The sequence below is a fragment of the Etheostoma spectabile genome, unplaced genomic scaffold, assembly GCF_008692095.1.
Source record: "Etheostoma spectabile isolate EspeVRDwgs_2016 unplaced genomic scaffold, UIUC_Espe_1.0 scaffold00005347, whole genome shotgun sequence".
Lineage (NCBI taxonomy): Eukaryota > Metazoa > Chordata > Actinopteri > Perciformes > Percidae > Etheostoma > Etheostoma spectabile.
In genome coordinates this window covers 11,788-18,759 of record NW_022603253.1, presented here as the reverse complement: position 1 = coordinate 18,759, position 6,972 = coordinate 11,788, and the positions used below count along the sequence as shown (strand labels likewise).

Sequence of the window (6,972 nt, the reverse complement as noted above, 5' to 3'; positions counted from 1 at the left end):
CACTGTAACTTTATTCTGTTTTATTTCTTATTCATTTTAATTGACCTTAATGTTTATGTTAAGCACTTTGAATTGCCTTGTTGCTGAATAAGTGCTACAAATAAAGTGCCTTGTCTTGTCTAGAGCTGTACAAAACTGCCTTTAAAAAAATTGGCTTATGTGATGGCACTTTAGTCAGGCAAACCTGGGGGTGTGGGCCTGGATGGATATATAAGAAACCGGATACGACAGTTTGGAGGCAGGACCCCTTTCATTTTCTACAAAGTTGTAAGCCATAAAAAGCCAAAAAAAGTTTGACTTCCATGTGTAAAATTACTGGATCTTCCACATAAGTGGGGCCCATAGACCAAATCATTATATCGTCATGTAACAAAAACAAACAAAAAATCACTTCGGGTATGAGAATGACAGTTGATTTTGAACTGCGGAGATACGTGATATCAGCAAACTTGTTTATTTCTGTTGTCATTTTTAGCTGTAACTGTAAAGTTTAAAGATATATACTTAAACACGGTATTCCAACCTATCTGACGTTTCTGCTGTGCTTATTGTCTGTACTGTGTGCTTTGCAAGTGTTTTTTGATAAACCAAATCTAGCCTTCCCAACAGCAGCAACACTCACACAGGTCAGAGACTTGGGCGATGTCATTTCTTTAGATTGTGGCCAAAAAGGAAAAAGGTACACTTGTCTCACCAACTAATCTCTAACTAATGTCAGTGTAAATGTTGAATTATGGAAGCATCAAACAAGCCATTAAGAAAAGGAGATGAAAGTATATCCAGTTGTTCCTTGTCCCTGTTTGCTCAACGATTTATTGTGATTGGGTCTATAAGCAAGCACATAGCGTTTCATTAACTCCCCCTTTCAACAGTTCAGTCTCGGCTCATTCACCTGAACAGAGTTAAGAAAATAACTCTGGAATCCATTATTTGTGAATTTTTCAACTTTTAGGACATAATGATTTGAATAGGGGCTATTTAAGTGTTCATCCTGGAAATTTGTACCTCCAAAAAAATGATCCACTGATTAACAAACGTCTCTTTCATTATGTAAGTTATAGGAGCAAGTGTTTTGGGGCCCAATTGCATCACATGACAGACCCAGAAGTTGTAATTACACGGTTTGGCCACTATGTCAAATTGGCTTAAAAGCCTGGTGCTCTTCCTGAAGGGTTGGTGTGGGCCCACTTCTCAACTCTGCTTGAGACTAACGTCCTGAGGCTACATTAGCCACTAGTAGCATAACACACCCAAAACTCCAACCAAACTATTGTGGTTAAGTTGCATTGTGGGTAATCTAAGCGCCAGGTTTGACAAGGAAAAAGAATGCGTGAAACAGATGTGTGGTTCAGTTAAATATTTATACTTTCCTAAAGCCGGTCTACTGTTAAGTCCAACAATGTTGTAGAAGTGCAATGTTAAATCGGCGGAGTACTCTTTTAAGTGCTTTACCTTCTCCTGTAAATCTTGAACATAATTTTTAAAGTATTCCTAGTGGTCCTCTAATGCCAAATTTGAAGTCTATTTCCCAAATTGAGCCTTCATTCAGAATTACAGCCACTAGAGCCAGTCCCACTATGAGCTTTCCTTAGTATGTACCATTTCTGAGTTTGAAGCCTTTGAGGAGGAGGGGGGGGGGGGCAAGGTGGAGGGTGTGGTGGTGTGGCCTTGACCAACTGACACTTTGAAAGCCATGATGTCTCTCTCTCATGGGTGTGCCAAATTCTCTGGGCGGGTCTGGGCGGGTAATCTCAAACATTAGCAGGTCTAACGAAGCTCCCGTGCCGGTTGCGTGTATTTTTCTTCCTCTTACTTTGTGTTGGAATTTTAAATTTAGTGGATTTATGAGGACTATTGTTGGCTGCTTCCCAGATTTCTGCATGGTAAATTGAGACAGCTAGCTGGACTATCTGTCCAATCGGAGTTTTCTCTCACACAACTATTTGCAGCGGCTTTGTGCGGAGTCGACGCCCATGACGATTCTGATTGGTTTGAAGAAATGCCACCAAACTAGAGCATGTTTTCCTCCCATCCCCAAATGCTATGTGGAGTAGCCAGACCCTCCTTCAGCGCACTTTGGAGGAGGGTCTGGCAAAGCAAGACTAAACACAGCATGCTGGGAGGTAGAACGTGATGCAAAACACAGAACAAACAAGAAATATAATTGTCATTACAAAATATCACAAAAGTGCATTGTGTGTTGTTTGAGTCCAAGAGACCTCATACCAGAGAGAAAAGGTGAAGATTATCACCTATTTAAGGGATTAATTTATGATTAGGATTTTTTAAAACTTGACACTGTCCGCACAGTATTCCAATATATTGTGCTTGCATTGGACCTTTATTTAGTTCAATACATTATTAATTTCTTTTGAGATTAGGTATGTTTGTTTTACACACTCAAAGGTAGTATCGGTCACTCAACAGGAAGAAGAGTAATACTGCAATTGAATAAAAACACAGGAATCAGCAGAAATGGCTTTGGCAGCACCGAGGAGTCATGTTAGTGTGTTTTGGATCTGCATGCTTCAACCGGAATTCATTGGATTTCCCTCTGAGGGGCCAGTGGAATGAGGTGAGCTGGGTATTAGTCAATAAATCAGGATATGAAACAAACATGAGACTGATTTAGTCATGTGAGAAGCAAAATACAAGTAGTGGAAACAAAGCATGAGTAAGATCTAGTGGGAGAAAAGGGACAGAAAAAAAGTATGTTTTTATTCATCTTTTTACTATCATTGTTAACATTCATCACCACACGCCCAAACCCTCAAATCTTTGCTACAGGGAGCTTGTGCAGGGCTCATATCAAGTTTCATATTTTGCTGTACTCCCACACAGCAGCAGCAGCTAAATTCTACAGTGAAAACAGTCAGATCACCTTGTATTGGCTGATTCACTAACCTTTTACACACAACCGGTATTGTATTTAATATAGTGTCAGGGTGTGCATTCATGTATGTCACAACACTTTACAACCTTCTTAAAACTGATATTGGATGACAAAAATTAGTAGGCTTAGTAGGAAAATTATTTTCGCCATGATAAAAAGCATTAGCATTAGTTTTTTTCAAGCACGGTTGATTTTTGAGGATATCAGAGGTCATTGAAAGGTGCTTCCTTGGGAGGAAAAACGTGCATTGCAATGATGGAAAGTGGTGGTATAACGGTTTTCTTTAGAAAATGTAACTGATTTATATTCAGATAATGTTATTTAATTAATGACATGCGTATCCGTTTGCATATCAGCTTATTCGCTGCAAGTTTGTCACTTATTACTTATCAGAGAACTTTGTAATGAGGAACCTGCTGTTCCACACGCGTGTATTCAGTGTTTGCGGTTGTCATCGCCTGTATGTGAAGTGCCTGTGCTCACCGTGCAGCTGGTGCGTCGTCGGTCCCCCGTCCTGCGCCCCAGCCATGCGCTGTAGGGCATGGCTCATCACCTGGCCGTGGGGCTCGGAGTCTGCGTAGCTCTGTCAGCCGTCACTGGACTCAGGGAAAGCGGGGAGCTCGGCAGGGAGTCGCCCTCAGAGGAGTAATATCCACTTGAGGCGCGGCGAGGGAGGTGGAATATAGACCTCTTCCGAAACACGCCTAGGCTGTCAGGGGAGATGGCTTTGGTTCTGCACCAGGACGGCGAGTCCGGCTCTCTTCCTCCGGTGAAATCGGTATGGCCAATCCGCTCGCCGCAGTCGTTTGAACGGGAGGTTTGCGCAGAGGCTCCAGCGCCACCGACGGGTGGTGGATCTCCTCCCCTCCCCTGTGTTGTCGTTACTGGGGCCGAGCCATCGGACCGGTTTGGTGGTCTGTTGGAGAACCAGAGCGGCACCGTCAGTCTGGACTTTCATCACTCTTCCCAAACCTCACGTATTTGCTGCATGAGGGGTAGCAGCATGCTGGATGTGAAACAGTGTATACTTCTGTGTCAGAACTGGACCTCGTGTTTTCCTTCAACACTGTGGTTTTCTGTCATTTAATGACATTAATTTCACAGGGAATCGCTGTGACTGGCGCGCCAACGCGGACGTGCCTACCACAAACTGACTAATGTTTGTGTGTTTTATGAAACGTTACCATATTTACGTTATAATATTAACTTTACAACTCACGTGCCACTGCAGCTGCCTACAGTGAGGTTTGAAGTTGTGTTAGTGTTTGACTAGTTTACGTATAGGCCTATATATGCTCCATATTCCTGTTCAGGCGATAGCCCAGGTTTTTTGGCCAAACTGTCCGCCCGGTGCATCTCCATTTTATAACAGAATTTGCTGATTGCAGATCTGTTTGACTTGTGTGCTTTTGTGTGTGTGTGTGTGGGGGGGGCAATGAAGGAAGCGGCTGGAGAAACTTCAACTGCGTCACATAGTAACAGCCTGAAAGAAATAGGTCCCAGCGGACAAGTCCATCTGATGATTAAACTTTTCGAGTAAGTCAACTCAAACAAGCTTTCAACCAGATTGTTGGGCCCTTTGACGGCAAATTCTACCGAGTCACGGTGCAAGTAGCAGATATTACTTTTGCAAAGTCACTTTATTTAAAACACACTGATTTGCATAAGGAATAAACTGATCTTACATATTTGTCATGTTCGAGTTTGATCACCAAAGCACTCAACGTGACATTCTAATAAAAGAGACTCATCAAAATATTTTGATGCAGCGCTTCCTGTTTGTCCAGACTGAAGCTTCCTAGCGCAAGGATTCCCAGCGGCAATGACCTACTTCTGTGCCAAAATGACCTAAAATTATAACCAACTGATGTTTGGAACCATGTCTCTACGTAGCAACAAAAACACTTTTACGCACCTTTGATAAAAATAGTCACTTGCTTTTTGCGCATTATTACGCACGAAAACAGCGACAGCAATCGGGTTTTAAGTGGACGCGACATCTGTCCTCTAGCCAAATGAGAATGTGAAACTTGCGCAGTGGGGTTTTGGTGCAGATCCGAACGCTACGATGAGAGATATTAAGCGTGTCAGGCGATACGTAGTATGGAGAAATTGCACCAAAACCAGCCAGCGGTCAGCTCGCCGAGATGGAAAAGCAGACGGAGGGAAGTAAAGGGAAACCGGTACCAGAAAACTAGCAACGAGGCGTTTGATCAGGTGTCGTGGTGTTAAATGTTTAACGAGATGCGTTCAGCGGCACGTCTGCACAATCACTGTATGAGCTTTGTTTCTGTCTCCGTGATCGACGACAGAACGGTCTCTCCGGAAAAAATGAAATTTCAGATTTCACGATAAGGTTTCATTTTACTACTTAGGCAAATATATTTAAATGATTGAGCAGCTGACACGTGGACGGTGAAAGTAGCTTGGAATTTTCTGTCTATGCTGTATTTGTAGCTTTCTTCTTCAAAACCTAGCGGTGCATGTGCGCCTCCCACAGGGCAGCGCGTGCACATGTACAGCGTTCCACAAACTTGTTATTAAGTGTTTAAATGTATCATTTACAGTTCGGTATTTGCTTATTAAGTGGTAATACCAGGAGGCTACAGGTGAACCAGAATGGGAAATCTCCCGTGAATTCGTCTCCGGACAGTGGTGAATTATAAAGCAGCTGCACTTTGTGACCTCGATAATAACAAAGCAGACTCTTCTATGAACAAAAATCTGCTCTTTTGTTACAAGGAAAACATATCGTCACATAAGTCTTGACATTGTTTAGAGATAGCCTATGTGTAGTGCCTGCCTAAAAACTTTATTCAAAAAATAAAATGCAGTTTATCGTTCACCCCTCAATACAATTAAGGCGACAATACAGCTTTTACCACGAGTGAAATGCCGTTTACATTCAAGTTAGGGTTTTGGGTTAAGAAAAGGAACTAAAGCCGGTGCGCTGCGGCGCCAAACATTCCGGCGAAGTCAGAGGATAACAACTAACAATTAACGCTACGTTCCTACTATATTCCTGTCAATTTCGAAAAGAGGAAATCTCCATAAAGTAGAAAATGTCGCTCTAAACTCTAACTGGAGTTATGTAGGAATATTATATGAAAAGGAAGCGCGGTAAAGTCAACTACAAAGTATTTTAAGTCCATTTTAACGCATGACAAAGACTCCTCAGTAAGATGAGTGATATTTCACGATAACAGAAAACATCATATGAAAGCAAAGCTATTAATTAATAATGTTAATTTCCTCTAAGCTATTAAAAAACTTCCATTAAAACATTAACGAGGTATAACTGCGGCTGTTTGCAGCTTGACAGCTGACATAATGATCAGAGGGAAACTGGAATTTTTGTAAAGTACTTTTAGTAAAAAAAAATAAGATATAAACACAACACCTTTTGCCCCGTCTGTCCCGACTCACCTGGACGGATCGTGCATGTCAGTGGAGGGACATCACCGCTGCTCCGAAAATAACACGATGACAAGTTGGCTGTAATATAAATATGGCTTAATGTTAATACGAGTCCAAATAGGATCCACAGGTCCAAAGCGAGCAACACATTAACGTCTAATAGTAAAAGAAAAGTGAAATAAATCCCAGCGTTTTAGGTGAAGAGTTTCCCCGGGAGGTGGTAAACAAACTCCAGCCAGAAAGAGCGCTTTTGTCTGCACTAAGATTTCCTTCCTCCCTTACTCTGTGTCATTCTTCAACTACAGAAGTTAGTCACTGGGCTGTGAACTGATATGAGGGTTCCTCCTCCATACCACGCCACCAACTGATGGGTGGGGTTTCTATTGGCTCTATTCTCTTTCTCTGTCTCCCCCTGTCTCTCACATTGGCTTTTACTGGAGTAGCTGCATAAAACAAAAGATAGCAACTAGAGGAATTATTTCAATAAATAATGCCATTTTGTTGGACCCATTCTTTCTCTTACTGTTTCTTGTCTGTCTCTTTACTTTATATTTACTATTTGTGCCTACCATAGCTGTTACAGTATACTAATTCTAGCCTGATCTCGAGCTTGTACTGTATGAACACTGAAAAGAGTGACATAATATTAGGGTATGTATCCA

At 41.9% G+C, this 6,972-nt stretch overlaps 1 pseudogene; it reads right to left on the bottom strand.

Moving 5' to 3' along the window:
• Positions 1 to 3,211: 3,211 nt before the first annotated feature.
• On the bottom strand, positions 3,212 to 6,612 carry LOC116677600 (bcl-2-like protein 11; annotated as a pseudogene).
• Between the last annotated feature and the right edge of the window lie 360 nt (positions 6,613 to 6,972).